We start from the raw sequence: 16,638 nt of genomic DNA, 5'->3' as shown, positions 1-16,638 counted from the left end.
CCAATCCTAAGCATAGCACAAGATCGTGTAGTTCGTTTGCTAAGAGCTTTTCTAATGTCAAGTATTGTTTCCTTAGACCATGAGATTGTGCAACTCCGGATACCGTAGGAATGCTTTGGGTGTACCAAACGTCACAATGTAACTGGGTGGCTATAAAGGTGCACTATAGGTATCTCCGAAAGTGTCTGTTGGGTTGGCACGAATCGAGACTGGGATTTGTCACTCCGTATGACGAGAGGTATCTCTGGGCCCACTCGGTAATGCATCATCATGATGAGCTCAATGTGACTAAGGAGTTAGTCACGGGATCATGCATTACGGAACGAGTAAAGAGACTTGCCGGTAACGAGATTGAACAAGGTATTGGGATACCGACGATCGAATCTCGGGCAAGTAACATATCGATAGACAAAAGGGAATTGTATGCGGGATTGATTGAATCCTCGACATCGTGGTTCATCCGATGAGATCATCGAGGAGCATGTGGGAGCCAACATGGGTATCCAGATCCCGCTGTTGGTTATTGGCCGGAGAGTCGTCTCGGTCATGTCTACGTGTCTCCTGAACCCGTAGGGTCTACACACTTAAGGTTCGGTGACGCTAGGGTTATAGAGATATTAGTGTGCGGTAACCCGAAAGTTGTTCGGAGTCCCGGATGAGATCCCGGACGTCACGAGGAGTTCCGGAATGGTCCGGAGGTAAAGATTTATATATGGGAAGTCTTGTTTTGGTCGCGGAAAAGTTCCACGCATTATCGGTATTGTACCGGGAGTGCCGAAAGGGGTCCGGGGGTCCACCAAGGGGGCCCACTTGCCCCGGGGGGCACATGGGCTGTAGGGGTGTGCGCCTTGGCCTATATGGGCCAAGGGCACCAGCCCCAAGAGGCCCATGCGCCAAGAGATAAGGGAAAGGAAGAGTCCTAAAGGGGGAAGGCACCTCCTAGGTGCCTTGGGGAGGATGGACTCCTCCCTAGCCGCAGCCTTCCTTGGAGGAAGGGCCAAGGCTGTGCCCCCCCTCTCCCTTGGCCCTGTATATAGTGGGGGGAAGGGAGGGCAGCCGCACCTAAGCCCTGGCGCCTCCCTCTCCCTCCCATGACACATCTCCCTTCTCCCGCAGCGCTTGGCGAAGCCCTATTGGAATCCCACTACTTCCACCACCACGCCGTCGTGCTGCTGGATCTCCATCAACCTCTCCTCCCCCCTTGCTGGATCAAGAAGAAGGAGACGTCACTGCTCCGTACGTGTGTTGAACATGGAGGTGCCGTCCGTTCGGCGCTAGGATCATCGGTGATTTGGATCACGACGAGTACGACTCCATCAACCCCGTTCCCTTGAACGCTTCCGTGCGCGATCTACAAGGGTATGTAGATGCACTCTCCTTCCCCTCGTTGCTGGTTTCTCCATAGATAGATCTTGGTGACACGTAGGAAAATTTTGAATTTCTGCTACGTTCCCCAACAGTGGCATCCGAGCTAGGTCTATGCATAGTTTCTATGCACGAGTAGAACACAAAGTAGTTGTGGGCGTTGATTTTGTTCAATATGCTTACCGTTACTAGTTAAATCTTGATTCGGTGGCATTGTGCGATGAAGCAGCCCGGACCAAACTTACACGTACTCTTACGTGAGACTGGTTCCACCGACTGACATGCACTAGTTGCATAGGGTGGCTAGCGGGTGTCTGTCTCTCCCACTTTAGTCGGATCGGATTCGATGAAAAGGGTCCTTATGAAGGGTAAATAGAAATTGTCATATCACGTTGTGGTTTTTGCGTAGGTAAGAAACGTTCTTGCTAGAAACCCATAGCAACCACATAAAACATGCAAACAACAATTAGAGGACGTCTAACTTGTTTTTGCAGGGGTATGCTATGTGATGTGATATGGCCAAGAAGAATGTGATGAATGATATGTGATGTATGAGATTGATCATGTTCTTGTAATAGGAATCACGACTTGCATGTCGATGAGTATGACAACCGGCAGGAGCCATAGGAGTTGTCTTTATTTATTTATGACCTGCGTGTCAACATAAACGTCATGTAATTACTTTACTTTATTGCTAACCGTTAGCTGTAGTAGTAGAAGTAATAGTTGGCGAGACAACTTCATGAAGACACGATGATGGAGATCATGGTGTCATGCCGGTGACGATAATGATCATGGAGCCCCGAAGATGGAGATCAAAAGGAGCAATATGATATTGGCCATATCATGTCACTATTTGATTGCATGTGATGTTTATCATGTTTTTGCATCTTGTTTACTTAGAACGACGGTAGTAAATAAGATGATCCCTCATAATAATTTCAAGAAAGTGTTCCCCCTAACTGTGCACCGTTGCGACAGTTTGTTTTTTCGAAGCACCACGTGATGATCGGGTGTTAGATTCTAACGTTCACATACAACGGGTGTAAGACAGATTTACACACGCGAAACACTTAGGTTGACTTGACGAGCCTAGCATGTACAGACATGGCCTCGGAACACAAGAGGCTGAAAGGTCGAACATGAGTCGTATAGAAGATACGATCAACATGAAGATGTTCACCGATGTTGACTAGTCCGTCTCACGTGATGATCAGACACGGCCTAGTTGACTCGGATCATGTAATCACTTAGATGACTAGAGGGATGTCTATCTGAGTGGGAGTTCATAAGATGAACTTAATTATCCTGAACATAGTCAAAAGGTCTTCGCAAATTATGTCGTAGCTCGCGCTTCAGTTCTACTGTTTAGATATGTTCCTAGAGAAAAATTAGTTGAAAGTTGATAGTAGCAATTATGCAGACAGTAAAAGGCTTATGTCCTTAATGCACCGCTCAGTGTGCTGAACCTCGAACGTCGTCTGTGGATGTTGCGAACATCTGACATACACATTTTGATAACTACGTGATAGTTCAGTTAAACGGTTTAGAGTTGAGGCACCGAAGACGTGTTAAAACGTCGCGAAACATATGAGATGTTTCGAGGGCTGAAATTGGGATTTCAGGCTCGTGCCCACGTCAAGAGGTATAAGACCTCTGATGATTTTCTTAGCCTGCAAACTAAGGGAGAAAACCTCAATTGTTGAGCTTGTGCTCAGATTGTCTGAGTACAACAATCGCTTGAATCAAGTGGGAGTTGATCTTCCAAATGAAATAGTGGTAGTTCTCCGAAGTCATTATCACCAAGCTGCTAGAGCTTCGTGATGAACTATAATATATCAGGGACATATATGATGATCCTTGAGATATTCGCGATGTTTGACACCACAAAAGTAGAAATCAAGAAGGAGCATCAATTGTTGATGGTTGGTGAAACCACTAGTTTCAAGAAGGGCAAGGGCAAGAAGGGATACTTCATGAAACGGCAAATCAGCTGCTGCTCTAGTGAAGAAACCCAAGGTTGAACCCAAACCCGAGACTAAGTGCTTCTGTAATAAGGGGAACAGCCACTGGAGCAGAATTACCCTAGATACTTGGTAGATGAGAAGGATGGCAAGGTCGATAGAAGTATATTGGATATACATTGTGTTAATGTGTACTTTACTAGTACTCCTAGTAGCACCAGGGTATTAGATACTGGTTCGGTTGCTAAGTGTTAGTAACTCGAAATAAAAGCTATGGAATAAACGGAGACTAGCTAAAGGTGAGTTAACGATATGTGTTGGAAGTGTTTCCGATGTTGATATGATCAAGCATCGCACGCTCCCTCTACCATCGAGATTGGTGTTAAACCTAAATAATTGTTATTTGGTGTTTGCGTTGAGCATAGACATGATTGGGTTATGTCTATCGCAATGCGGTTATTCATTTAAAGAGAATAATAGTTACTCTGTTTATTTGAATAATACCTTCAATGGTCTTGCACCTAAAATGAATGGTTTATTGAAACTCGATCGTAGTGATACACATGTTCATGCCAAAAGATATAAGATAGTAATGATAGTACCACCTACTTGTGGCACTGCCACGTAAGTCATATCGGTATAAAACGCATGAAGAAGCTCCATGTTGATGGATCTTTGGGCTCACTTGTTTTTGAAAAGTTTGAGACATGCGAACCATGTCTATTGGTGTATATGCATGAAGAAACTCCATGCAAATGGACCGTTTGGACTCACTTGATTTTGAATCACTTGAGACATGCAAATCATACCACATGGGCAAGATGACTGAAAGCCTCATTTTCAGTAAAATGGAACTAGAAAGCAACTTGTTGGAAGTAATACATTTTGATGTGTGCAGTCCAATGAGTGCTGAGGCGTGTAGTGGATATTGTTATGTTCTTACTTCACAGATGATTTGAGTAGATATTGAGTATATTTACTTGATGAATCACGAGTCTGAATTATTGAAAGGTTCAAGTAATTTCAGGGTGAAGTTGAAAGATCGTCGTGACAAGAGGATAAAATGTCTATGATATGATCGTAGAGATGAATATCTGAATTACGAGTTTGGCACAGAATTAAGACATTGTGGAAATTGTTTCACAACCAATACAGCTAGGAACACCATGGTGTGATGGTGTGTCCGTACATCATAACTGCACCCTATTGGATATGATGCATACCATGATGTCTCTTATCGAATTACCACGATAATTTATGGGTTAGGCATTAGAGACAACCACATTCACTTAAAAAGGGGCACCACGTAATTCCAATGAGATGACACCGTATGAACTATGGTTTAGAGAAACCTAAGCTGTCATTTCTTAAAAGTTTGGGGCTGCGACGCTTATGTGAAAAAAGTTTCAGGCGGATAAGCTCGAACCCAAAGCGGATAAATGCATCTTCATAGGACACCCAAAACAGTTGGGTATACCTCCTGTCTCAGATCCGAAAGCAATAAGGGATTGTTTCTAGAATCAGGTCCTTTCTCGAGGAAAAGTTTCTCTCGAAAGAATTGAGTGGGAGGATGGTGGAGACTTGATGAGGTTATTGAACCGTCTCTTCAACTAGTGTGTGGCAGGGCACAGGGAGTTGTTCCTGTGGCACCTACACCAATTGAAGTGGAAGCTTATGATAGTGATCATGAAACTTCAGATCAAGTCACTACCAAACCTCGTGGGATGACAAGGATGCGTACTACTTCAGAGTGGTACGTAATCCTGTCTTGGAAGTCATGTTGCTAGACAACAATGAACCTATGAGCTATGGAGAAGCGATGGTGGGCCTAGATTCCAAAATGGCTCGAGGCCATATAATCCGAGAGAGGATCCATGTATGAAAACAAAGTGTAGACTTTGGCAGAACGGCTCGATGGTCGTAAGGCTATTGAGTACAGATGGATTTTAAAAGGAAGACGGACAATGATGGTAAGTATCACCATTAAGAAAGCTCGACTTGTCGTTAAGATTTTTTCCGACAAGTTCAAGGAGTTGACTATGATGAGACTTTCTCACTCGTAGCGATGCTAAGAGTCTGTTGGAATTATATTAGCGATTACTGCATTATTTATGAAATCTTGCAGATAGGATATCAAAACATTGTTTCCTCGACGATTTTCTTGAGGAAAGGTTGTATGTGATACAACCGGAAGGTTTTGTCAATCCTGAAAGATGCTAATAAGTATGCAAAGCTCCAACAATCCTTCTAAGGACTGGAGTAAGCATCTCGGAGTTGGAATGTATGCTTTGATGAGATGATCAAAGATTTTGGGTGTATGAGAAACTTGTATTTCCAAAGAAGTGAGTGGGAGCACTATAGAATTTCTGATGAGTATATGTTGTTGACATATTGTGGATCAAAAATGATGTAGAATTTCTGGAAAGCATATAGGGTTATTTGGAAAGTGTTTTTCAATGGAAAGCCTCAATTAAGCTACTTGAACATTGAGCATCAAGATCTATAAGGATAGATCAAAACACTTAATGGTACTTTCAAATGAGCACATACCTTGACATGATCTTGAAGGTGTTCAAGATGGATCAGTCAAAGAAGGAGTACTTGCCTGAGTTGTAAGGTATGAAGTTAAGACTTAAAGCTCGACCACGGCAGAAGAAAGAGAAAGGACGAATGTCGTCCCCTATGCTTTTGTCATAGGCTCTATACGGTATGCCATGCTGAGTACCGCACCTGATGTGTGCCTTGCCACATGTCTGGCAAGAGGGTACAAAGGTGATCCAGGAGTGGATCACTAGACATCGGTCAAAATTGTCCTTGGAGTAATAAGGACATGTTTCTCAATTATGGAGGTGATAAAGAGTTCGGCGTAAAGAATTACGTCGATGCAAGCTTAACACCTATCCGGATGACTCTGAGTAGTAAACTGGATTCGTATAGTAGAGCAGTTATTTGGAATAGCTCCAAGTAGCGCGTGGTAGCTGCATCTACAAGATGACATAGAGATTTGTAAAACACACATGGATCTGAAAGGTTCAGACCCGTTGACTAATAACCTCTCTCACAAGCGAGATATGAACAAACCCCATGGGTGTTGGATTCATTACAATCACATGGTGATGTGAACTAGATTATTGACTCTAGTAAACTCTTGGGTATTAATAACATGGCGATGTGAACTAGATTATTGACTCTAGTGCAAGTGGGAGACTGTTGGAAACATGCCCTAGAGGCAATAATAAAATGGTTATTATTATATTTCCTTGTTCATGATAATTGTCTATTGTTCATGCTATAATTGTATTAACTGGAAACCGTAATACATGTGTGAATGCATAGACCACAACATGTCCCTAGTAAGCCTCTAGTTGACTAGCTCAATGATCAATAGATGGTTATGGTTTCCTGACCATGGACATTAGATGTCATTGATAACGGGATCACATCATTAGGAGAATGATGTGATGGACAAGACCCAATCCTAAGCATAACACAAGATTGTGTAGTTCGTTTGCTAAGAGCTTTTCTAATGTCAAGTATCGTTTCCTTAGACCATGAGATTGTGCAACTCCGGATACCGTAGGAATGCTTTGGGTGTACCAAACGTCACAACGTAACTGGGTGGCTATAAAGGTGCACTACAGGTATCTCCGAAAGTGTCTGTTGGGTTGGCACGAATCGAGACTGGGATTTGTCACTCCGTATGACGAGAGGTATCTCTGGGCCCACTTGGTAATGCATCATCACGATGAGCTCAATGTGACTAAGGAGTTAGTCACGGGATCATGCATTACGGAACGAGTAAAGAGACTTGCCGGTAACGATATTGAACAAGGTATTGGGATACCGACGATCGAATCTCGGGCAAGTAACATACCGATAGACAAAAGGGAATTGTATGCGGGATTGATTGAATCCTCGACATCGTGGTTCATCCGATGAGATCATCGAGGAGCATGTGGGAGCCAACATGGGTATCCAGATCCCGCTGTTGGTTATTGGCCGGAGAGTCGTCTCGGTCATGTCTACGTGTCTCCCGAACCCATAGGGTCTACACACTTAAGGTTCGGTGACGCTAGGGTTATAGAGATATTAGTGTGCGGTAACCCGAAAGTTGTTCGGAGTCCCGGATGAGATCCCGGACGTCACGAGGAGTTCCGGAATGGTCCGGAGGTAAAGATTTATATATGGGAAGTCTTGTTTTGGTCGCCGGAAAAGTTCCGCGCATTATCGGTATTGTACCGGGAGTGCCGAAAGGGGTCCGGGGGTCCACCAAGGGGGTCCACCTGCCCCGGGGGGCCACATGGGCTATAGGGGTGTGCGCCTTGGCCTATATGGGCCAAGGGCACCAGCCCCAAGAGGCCCATGCACCAAGAGATAAGGGAAAGGAAGAGTCCTAAAGGGGGAAGGCGCCTCCTAGGTGCCTTGGGGAGGATGGACTCCTCCCTGGCCGCACCCTTCCTTGGAGGAAGGGCCAAGGCTGTGCCCCCCTCTCCCTTGGCCCTACATATAGTGGGGGGAAGGGAGGGCAGCCGCACCTAAGCCCTGGCGCCTCCCTCTCCCTCCCATGACACATCTCCCTCCTCCCGCAGCGCTTGGCGAAGCCCTGTTGGAATCCCGCTACTTCCACCACCACGCCGTCGTGCTGCTGGATCTCCATCAACCTCTCCTCCCCCCTTGCTGGATCAAGAAGGAGGAGACGTCGCTGCTCCGTACGTGTGTTGAACGCGGAGGTGCCGTCTGTTCGGCGCTAGGATCATCGGTGATTTGGATCACGACGAGTACGACTCCATCAACCCCGTTCTCTTGAACGCTTCCGCGCGCGATCTACAAGGGTATGTAGATGCACTCTCCTTCCCCTCGTTGCTGGTTTCTCCATAGATAGATCTTGGTGACATGTAGGAAAATTTTGAATTTCTGCTATGTTCCCCAACAAAATGGTTCCACGCGGGAGTGGTGTTGGTCTCCCCCAGAGGAGATAAACTCAGATATGTTCTTCAAATCCACTTTGATTCCTCTAACAACGAGGCAGAATACGAAGCACTTTTATATGGGTTGCACATGGCCATTTCACTCGGCGTCTGTCGCCTCATGGTCTATGGCGACTCAGATTTGGTGGTCAATCAAGTGATGAAGGAATGGGACGTCAGAAGTCCAACCATGACTGGTTATTGCAATGAAGTGAGAAAGCTGGAGAAGAAATTTGAGGGGTTAGAGCTTCATCACATACCCCGACTGAAAAATCAAGCAGCTGATGATCTGGCAAATATAGGTCCCAAAAGAGAAGCCATTCCCAGCAATGTGTTTTTGGAACACATCCACACACCATCAGTCCAGGAGGATCCCTTCACTGAAGAGGCCCCGCAACCAAAAAGCGCCACGGATCCGACTGAAGTTGAAGTTCCAGCTGTGGTCGACCTGATCATGGAAGTCTTGGTTATCACTCCCGTCTGGACAGAACCGTACATCACGTACATCCTAAGGAAAGAACTCCCAGAAGACGAAGAAGAGGCTTGATAGATCATCCGTCGATCCAAGGCCTTTACAGTCATAAAGGGACAGTTATATAGAGAAAGCGCGACTGGGGTCGGCCAGAAGTGTATTACACCAGAAGAAGGTCAGATGATCCTTAACGATATCCACTCGGGGACCTGTGGTCATCATGCGTCCTCTCGGACCATTGTGGCTAAAGCATACCGAGCGGGGTTCTACTGGCCAAGAGCCAATGAGATGGCAAAAGAGATAGTCGACAAATGTGAAGGATGTCAGTATTACTCCAATATGCCGCACAAGCCCGCGTCAGCCCTGAAAACCATTCCACTCGTCTGGCCTTTCGCTGTTTGGGGGCTGGACATGGTTGGACCACTGAGAACAGGCAGGAGCGGCTTCACTCATGTGCTGGTAGCAGTCGACAAGTTCACCAAATGGATTGAAGCCAAGCCTATCAAGAATCTTGATGCTTGCACAACTATCAGTTTCATCAGAGAGTTGATATTCAGATATGGAGTTCCACACAGCATCATCACCGACAACGGGTCAAACTTCGATTCCTACAAATTCAGGGCCTTTTGCGCCTCTCAGGGCACTCGGGTCGACTATGCTTCGGTCGCTCACCCCTAGTCGAATGGGCAAGCATAAAGGGCAAACGACCTAATTCTCAAAGGACTAAAACCCCGATTGATGCGCGATATCAAGCACGCAACAGGTGCATGGGTCGACGAGCTTCCATCAGTCCTTTGGGGATTGAGGACAACCCCGAATCAATCGACCGGAAGAACCCCATTCTTTCTGGTCTACGGAGCCAAGGCAGTCTTACCGAGTGACCTGCTTCACAACGCTCCCAGAGTCGAGCTCTACTCAGAAGATGAAGCAGAACAAGCCCGGCAGGACGCAGTCGACCTCCTAGAAGAAGAAAGAGAAATGGCCTTGATTCGATCGACCATCTATCAGCAAGACTTGCGTCGATTCCATGCCAGAAACGTGAAGAGCCGAGCCTTCCAAGAAGGAGACTTAGTCCTCCGAGTGGATCAGCAGAAACCACACAAGCTCGCTCCTACTTGGGAAGGCCCCTTCATAGTCACCAGAGTCCTCCACAATGGAGCATACCACCTCTACAATGTCGATCGCCAGATTGATGAGCCACGAGCCTGGAATGCGGAGCTACTCCACCCCTTTTATACTTAAATTCTCACTCAGATGAGATGTAATAAGAAAAACTCCTGTAGTTTATTTATCAAAGACAAGAGCGTTATAATTTTCCTAGTGATTATTATTGTTTTTGTTTGTGTAAGAAATCCCCCAGTAGGTGGCTTAGCTGCGAATCCGCTTCGCCTAAATTTGTAAAAACAGTTTCCTACCGAATGGTGAGCCAGCCTCCCACTCAGGGGCTTAGCTGCGAATCTGTTTCGCCTAAGTTTGAAAAAATCCTACCGAGTGACGAGCCAGCCTCCCACTCGGGGGCTTAGCTGCGAATCCGTTTCGCCTAAGTTTGAAAAAATCCTACCGAATGGAGAGCAATCCTCCCACTCGGGGGCTTAGCTGCAGTCCAGTACTCGCCTAAGTTCTCTCGCTGGAGACTTAGCTGCAGTCCGGCACTCGCCTAAGTTTGTAAAAATCCTACCGAGTGGAGAGCAATCCTCCCACTCGGGGGCTTAGCTGCAGTCCAGTACTCGCCTAAGTTCTCTCACTTAGAGACTTAGCTGCAGTCCGGCACTCGCCTAAGTTTGAAAAAATCCTACCGAGTGGAGAGCAATCCTCCCACTCGGGGGCTTAGCTGCAGTCCAGTACTCGCCTAAGTTCTCTCACTTAGAGATTTAGCTACAGTCCGGCACTCGCCTAAGTTTGAAAAAATCCTACCGAGTGGAGAGCAATCCTCCCACTCGGGGGCTTAGCTGCAGTCCAGTACTCGCCTAAGTTCTCTCACTTAGAGGCTTAGCTGCAGTCCGGCACTCGCCTAAGTTTGAAAAAATCCTACCGAGTGGAGAGCAATCCTCCCACTCGGGGGCTTAGCTGCAGTCCAGTACTCGCCTAAGTTCTCTCACTTAGAGACTTAGCTACAGTCCGGCCCTCGCCTAAGTTTGAAAAAAATCCTACTGAGTGGAGAGCAATCCTCCCACTCGGGGGCTTAGCTGCAGTCCAGTACTCGCCTAAGTTCTCTCACTTAGAGACTTAGCTGCAGTCCTGCACTTGCCTAAGTTTGAAAAAAATCCTACCGAGTGGAGAGCAATCCTCCCACTCGGGGGCTTAGCTGCAGTCCAGTACTCGCCTAAGATCTCTCACTTAGAGACTTAGCTGTAGTCCGGCACTCGCCTAAGTTTGAAAAAAATCCTACCGAGTGGAGAGCAATCCTCCCACTCGGGAGCTTAGCTACAGTCCAGTACTCGCCTAAGTTCTCTCACTTAGAGACTTAGCTGCAGTCCGACACTCGCCTAAGTTTGAAAAAATCCCACCGAGTGGAGAGCAATCCTCCCACTCGGGGAGTAACATCCCAAATTTTCAATTTGGAATGTTATACATTAGATCATTGCATATCATATTTTATTTTGCATTTTGGTTGATCCTAGAAATTCTACGCAACTCAATGACCCACGGAGAGAGTTGGGGATTTCGTTATTTTCATATTTGAGTTCTCTCAAATTTTGAGAATAGGATCATTTGATTTTATTTATTTTATCATCAATTATTTCTATTACAAAAATATGAGAGAGGGAATAAAATGACTTTCCCAAAATAAAGAAATATTGAGGATTTAATGATAAAATCAAATAAGATTTTATTTCGGAGTTTTTCGGTGTTTTATTTGAATTTAGGAAAAAAATGCGTTTTCAAAATTGCATTTAGGGCCCAAATAAATGTTCACCTTGTGCGGCTTGATTTTAGAAGCCCGTGAAAATTTATTTCGGAATTTTTGGAGTACGTTTAGTATTTCTTTTTATTTTTCTTCCGAGCGGAATAAAAAAAAACGAACCGACTTCGGGCCATACTCGAGCGGGACACCACCCGGGGGCAGCCTTTAAATAGCGCCGCCCCGAGCCGCCCCAGCCCATCAGCCCCGCCTCGATCCGCGCGCGTCGCCGGAGCCGCCGCCACCGACGATCCCGCCGCCCGAGGTTCGTCATGCCTCGTTTTCTGTGCCGAAAAAATCGGCGTTCGTCGTTTTTCTATTTCTCAGATTAAATCCACGATTTTTCTGATCGCGATTCCTGATCCGATTTTCATTTTAGTATAACTTTTCGCTCGTTTATCAGAATCAGGCGATTCAAGCGCCTAGAGTTTCGTCTCAAAACCCTTTATCCGTTTAACCAACTTAAACAAGTTTTTGTTACTGTAAAATTTGCCCTAGGTCCAGATTAGTAGAACGAAGTTGTTTTCTTTCGCCGTTTCACTTTCGTTGCTTCGTTCGATTTGATTCTTTTTGCCAACCGGAGTTCTTAAGTTGAACCTTCTGGTTAGATCTCTTATTTGAGTTTTACCTGTGCATTAAATGAGTACTTATTGTATGCTTGTTTGTTTTGTTTGTGATAGAATACCCGGAGTGCGCCGCCTATTACTTCAAATCGTTAGGTTTCGCGGATCATCAGCAAGGCAAGTAACACTTTGATCATACCTTTTCTACTACCCAGTTTTATTGCATTAGATCAATCCTCACACATTGCATGATTAGGATCTAATTAAATTGTGGGATGGGAAGTAGATGAGGTAGTACCTATTACCTGTTATTATCAAACCTTTGGGAGTTACTTCTACGTTTGCTTATTATGCCATGCTATGCTAGTAGACGTGGATTGGGTGAGTGATATCCATGACAGATGTGAGATTGTTAATTAATGGTTTATCTAAGGTGGCAACTTAAATACACATCTGGGTGGATTGAGGCACCTGGGTATTCCAGGACTTGCCTGTTTTCTTTTGGACCGCCACCCAGGCTCAAAGGGATCATGAGACTATTCATACTAGAAACTTCCGTGTGCAGCCACAAGCTATTATGGGCTCTAGCATAGTTGACTAAGTCGTGCGAACTCTTACAGTGGTAGACTAGCAGATGTAGGGGATGTAGGTGGTACGGTCTACCCGATCGTAAGGTGCTAGCGCTTCTGAAAGACTATGTCTCGTTCATCCGTCTTCTCAAACACCATGTAGTGCGAGAAACCAAACAGAGGCGATCGAGTCTTGTGGGGAAAAGTGCGCAAACCTCTGCAGAGTGTAATAAACTAATCATGGTTAGCCGTGTCCCCGGTTATGGACATCTTGAGTATCTAGTACCTGGATTTTCATGTGAATCTCAACATGTTACTCTAAATTAATTTTGTTGGGTTATGTTTAACGATGATGCTTAATTGGGATTGAGAATGCTGTCAACCATTCTCAATGTTTAACAACCACCATGATAGTAATTAAATTTTATTCCTTTGAAGTAGGGAAAAATTGGCTTTACACAAAACTGTAACCATAGAGCTTTCCACCAGCCAAATATGCATGTAGTATAGCTGTTTCATTCCATTACTCTCTATGTGTTACCTTGCCAGCATATTCCATGTGCTGACCCGTTTCGGGCTGCAACGTTAATGTTAACTTTTCAAACGACGATTAAGGAGTTTTTAGGTCGTGGTTCTATACTCAGTGATGCCGTTGGAGTTGATGGACTCACTTATCTTCCAAGCCTTCTGCTGTTATCGTTATTAGATGGCCTTAAGCCATACTTATTGTAATAAGTTCTCTTTTGAGACACTCGATGTAATAAGTGTGTGATTGCTACGCTGTTATAAATCCTCCAAGTACTGTGTGGTGTCAGCATTACTGATCCAGGGATGACACCGGAGCACAGAGATCAGACTGTTTGAGGTCTGGTCGCTACAGAGATGGTATTAGAGCACTAGTTGACTATAGGACACGACCACTAAGCACAAGACCTAGATCACTATTCACTCTCTTCTCTTCTGACCTCTCATCTTTTCTACTCTTTAGGATGGCGGATGCAAGGAACAAGTTCACGCAACCGGATGAAGATACACCCTTTGGACGACACTTGAAGGAAGTCACTAAATACCTGAACATAGGAGTACCAAGTTTCACCGGAACCTACAACGCCACTTTACCTGAAGAAGAGCGCTGGATGATTCAAGTTCAAGTTCCAGGAAGGACGTTCATGCAAGTCACTGAGCCCATAGAGTTTTCTTTTGATGCACCAACTTGGAGTCTAGGAAAGAGCATGGCAGCTCACATCACCATGGGACGCATTGGAGAAGTCTACCGCAAGGATCTCAAGGATACTATCTACCAGATTTGTGGGCGCCGAGATGAACACTGGGAGATGATTAGCACCAGGAAGGATAGATCAATCGCAGCTTTTATCCAGGAGTTAAATCAGCACATTCGACGACAGGAGAACCAGATGTGCGCCGACATGATAGATCTGAAGAAGGCTAAGACTAGAATCAAGGAACTGGAGGAAGAACTCAAGGCTACACGTGAAGATTATGAAGAGGAAATTGAAGTATTGGTGGAGAAGAATGACGACCTGATCAAGAAGATTGGAATATTTATGGGAGACCCTACGCCAGTAGATGAAGACGAAGAACCTCAGGAAATTAGCCCGGAAGACTACATCATCATCGACGGCACCGACTCGGAAGCAAATAGTAGCAATGATGACTATGTTGATGAAGCTGGAGCAGATATTATGGAGTCAACAACCGAAGAATATTTCTAGTAGACCACCTCATCAGTAGTAGTAGTCCACCATGTAAATATAGTAGTCCGAGCACTTTTGCGATAGATAGATCGATTGTATGCCCTTGTTTGATTGATTGAAGTGAATTGTTTGCTTTTTCCTCATGTGCATATGGGTAGTGTTTTCTCTTTAGACCCCCTCCATTCTTATATCTCATCTTTTCTAAACCCTCAGATGCCTCCGAGACGTGACCCTGGATTTGCCTTTCCACCGAAGCTCACCCAGTTGATCCAGCAGCAGAACACATTGATGCAGTTGTCCAAAATCAGAATCAGGGGAACAACAACAACAACCCACCACCACCACCACCTGTTGACCACTTAGCCCGTTTTCTTAGGCTGAATCCGCCGGTGTTTTTCAGTAGCACCGAGCCGATAGTAGCAGATGATTGGCTCCGCAAGATAGCTAGGGAGTTGACCACAACAGGATGCACAGATACGGAGAAGGTGAAGTTTGCCGCACATCAGTTAGAAGGACCCGCAGCATCATGGTGGGAGAATTTCACAGCCACTTTCCCAGTTGACACTGTCACATGGGACCAGTTTCAGTAGGCTTTTCATACTGCACATGTTTCAGCAGGAGCTATGGCCATGAAGAAGCGTGAGTTTCGCAACTTGCGCCAAGGAGGAAGGACAGTTGGCCAGTATGTGGAGGACTTTAGTAAGTTAGCACGCTATGCCCCAGATGACGTTGCTACGGATGCAGCTATGCAGGAGAAGTTTCTAGAAGGACTGAATGATGAGTTGAGCATGCAATTGATGGTAGCCACCTTCAACAACTACCAGGAGTTGTTAGATCGTGCTCTTATGATTGAAGGGAAGCAGCAGCAGATTGAGAATCGCAAGAGGAAGTATGGACAAGGAAAGTACACTTCAGGAGCTCAGCAGAAGCCATGTTTTACCCCTAGACCGGGAGGACATTTTCAGCATACCCATGGAGTAGGTAGCTCGCACAATCACAATGGTGCCAAGAAGGGTAATGGCAATGGAGGAAGCAACGACCAGAACTGCACCAACCTCTCAACCCCAGCCAAGAAGGACCTAAGCCAAGTCACTTGTTTTAAGTGTTCGAAGACAGGACATTATGCAAATGAATGTCCTGAATTGCAAAATGGAAATAGCAATGGAAGTTCTGGGAAGAAGCCAAACCCTTTCAACAGGGGACAAGTGAACCACGTTAGCGTGGAGGAGGCTGAAGCTCAGCCCGATGCAGTAATATGTAAGTTTTTGGTTAAGTCATTTACTGCACTCGTTCTTTTTGATACTGGCGCATCGCATTCATACATCTCAAGGGGATTTGTGGATAAGTATAACCTATCAACCCAAGCCCTTAGGTCACCCATGTTAGTAACCACGCTCGGAGCAGAGTATGTGGCTAGTCTATGGTGTGATCGGTTACCATTAAGGATTGGTAACTATGTTTTTCCCTCAGACCTAATAGTATTGGAATCTCAAGGATTGGATGTGATATTAGGCATGGATTGGTTATCAAAGTATGAAGGGAATATTGAATGTGCTAGTAAGTCAATTTTGCTTACCACACCATAAGGGAGAAGGATCAAGTATGTATCCCGGCATGAGCCAAAGAGGACTCTAGTAAATTGCCTAACAGGAGTTGTGCAGGAGGAAGTACCAGTGGTAAGGGATTTCCCTGATGTATTTCCATAGGAGTTGCCAGGCATGCCACCAGATAGAGATATTGAGTTTTTGATTGAGCTATTGCCAGGCACAGGGCCAATATCAAAGAGACCATATAGGATGCCAGCAAAGGATTTGGTGGAAATTAAGAAGCAGATTAAGGAGTTACTGGATAAGGGGTATATTCATCCAAGTTCTTCGCCTTGGGGATCGCCAGTACTTCTAGTGGAGAAGAAGGATGGATCGTTAAGGATGGTTGTTGATTATCGAGGATTGAATGAAGTAACAATCAAGAACAAGTACCCACTACCAATGATCAACGATCTGTTTGATCGGTTGCAAGGAGCTAAGGTATTTTCCAAGATCGATCTGCGATCAGGATACCACCAGTTGAAGATTCGAGAACAGGATATGCCAAAGACAGCTTTTACTACCAGGTATGGGT

This window comes from Triticum urartu, chromosome 3A (assembly GCF_056163025.1).
Source record: "Triticum urartu cultivar PI428250 chromosome 3A, HENAU_Tu73, whole genome shotgun sequence".
Classification (NCBI taxonomy): domain Eukaryota; kingdom Viridiplantae; phylum Streptophyta; class Magnoliopsida; order Poales; family Poaceae; genus Triticum; species Triticum urartu.
The sequence above is the reverse complement of the archived record's forward strand: the minus strand, read 5'-3'. Positions refer to the sequence as shown.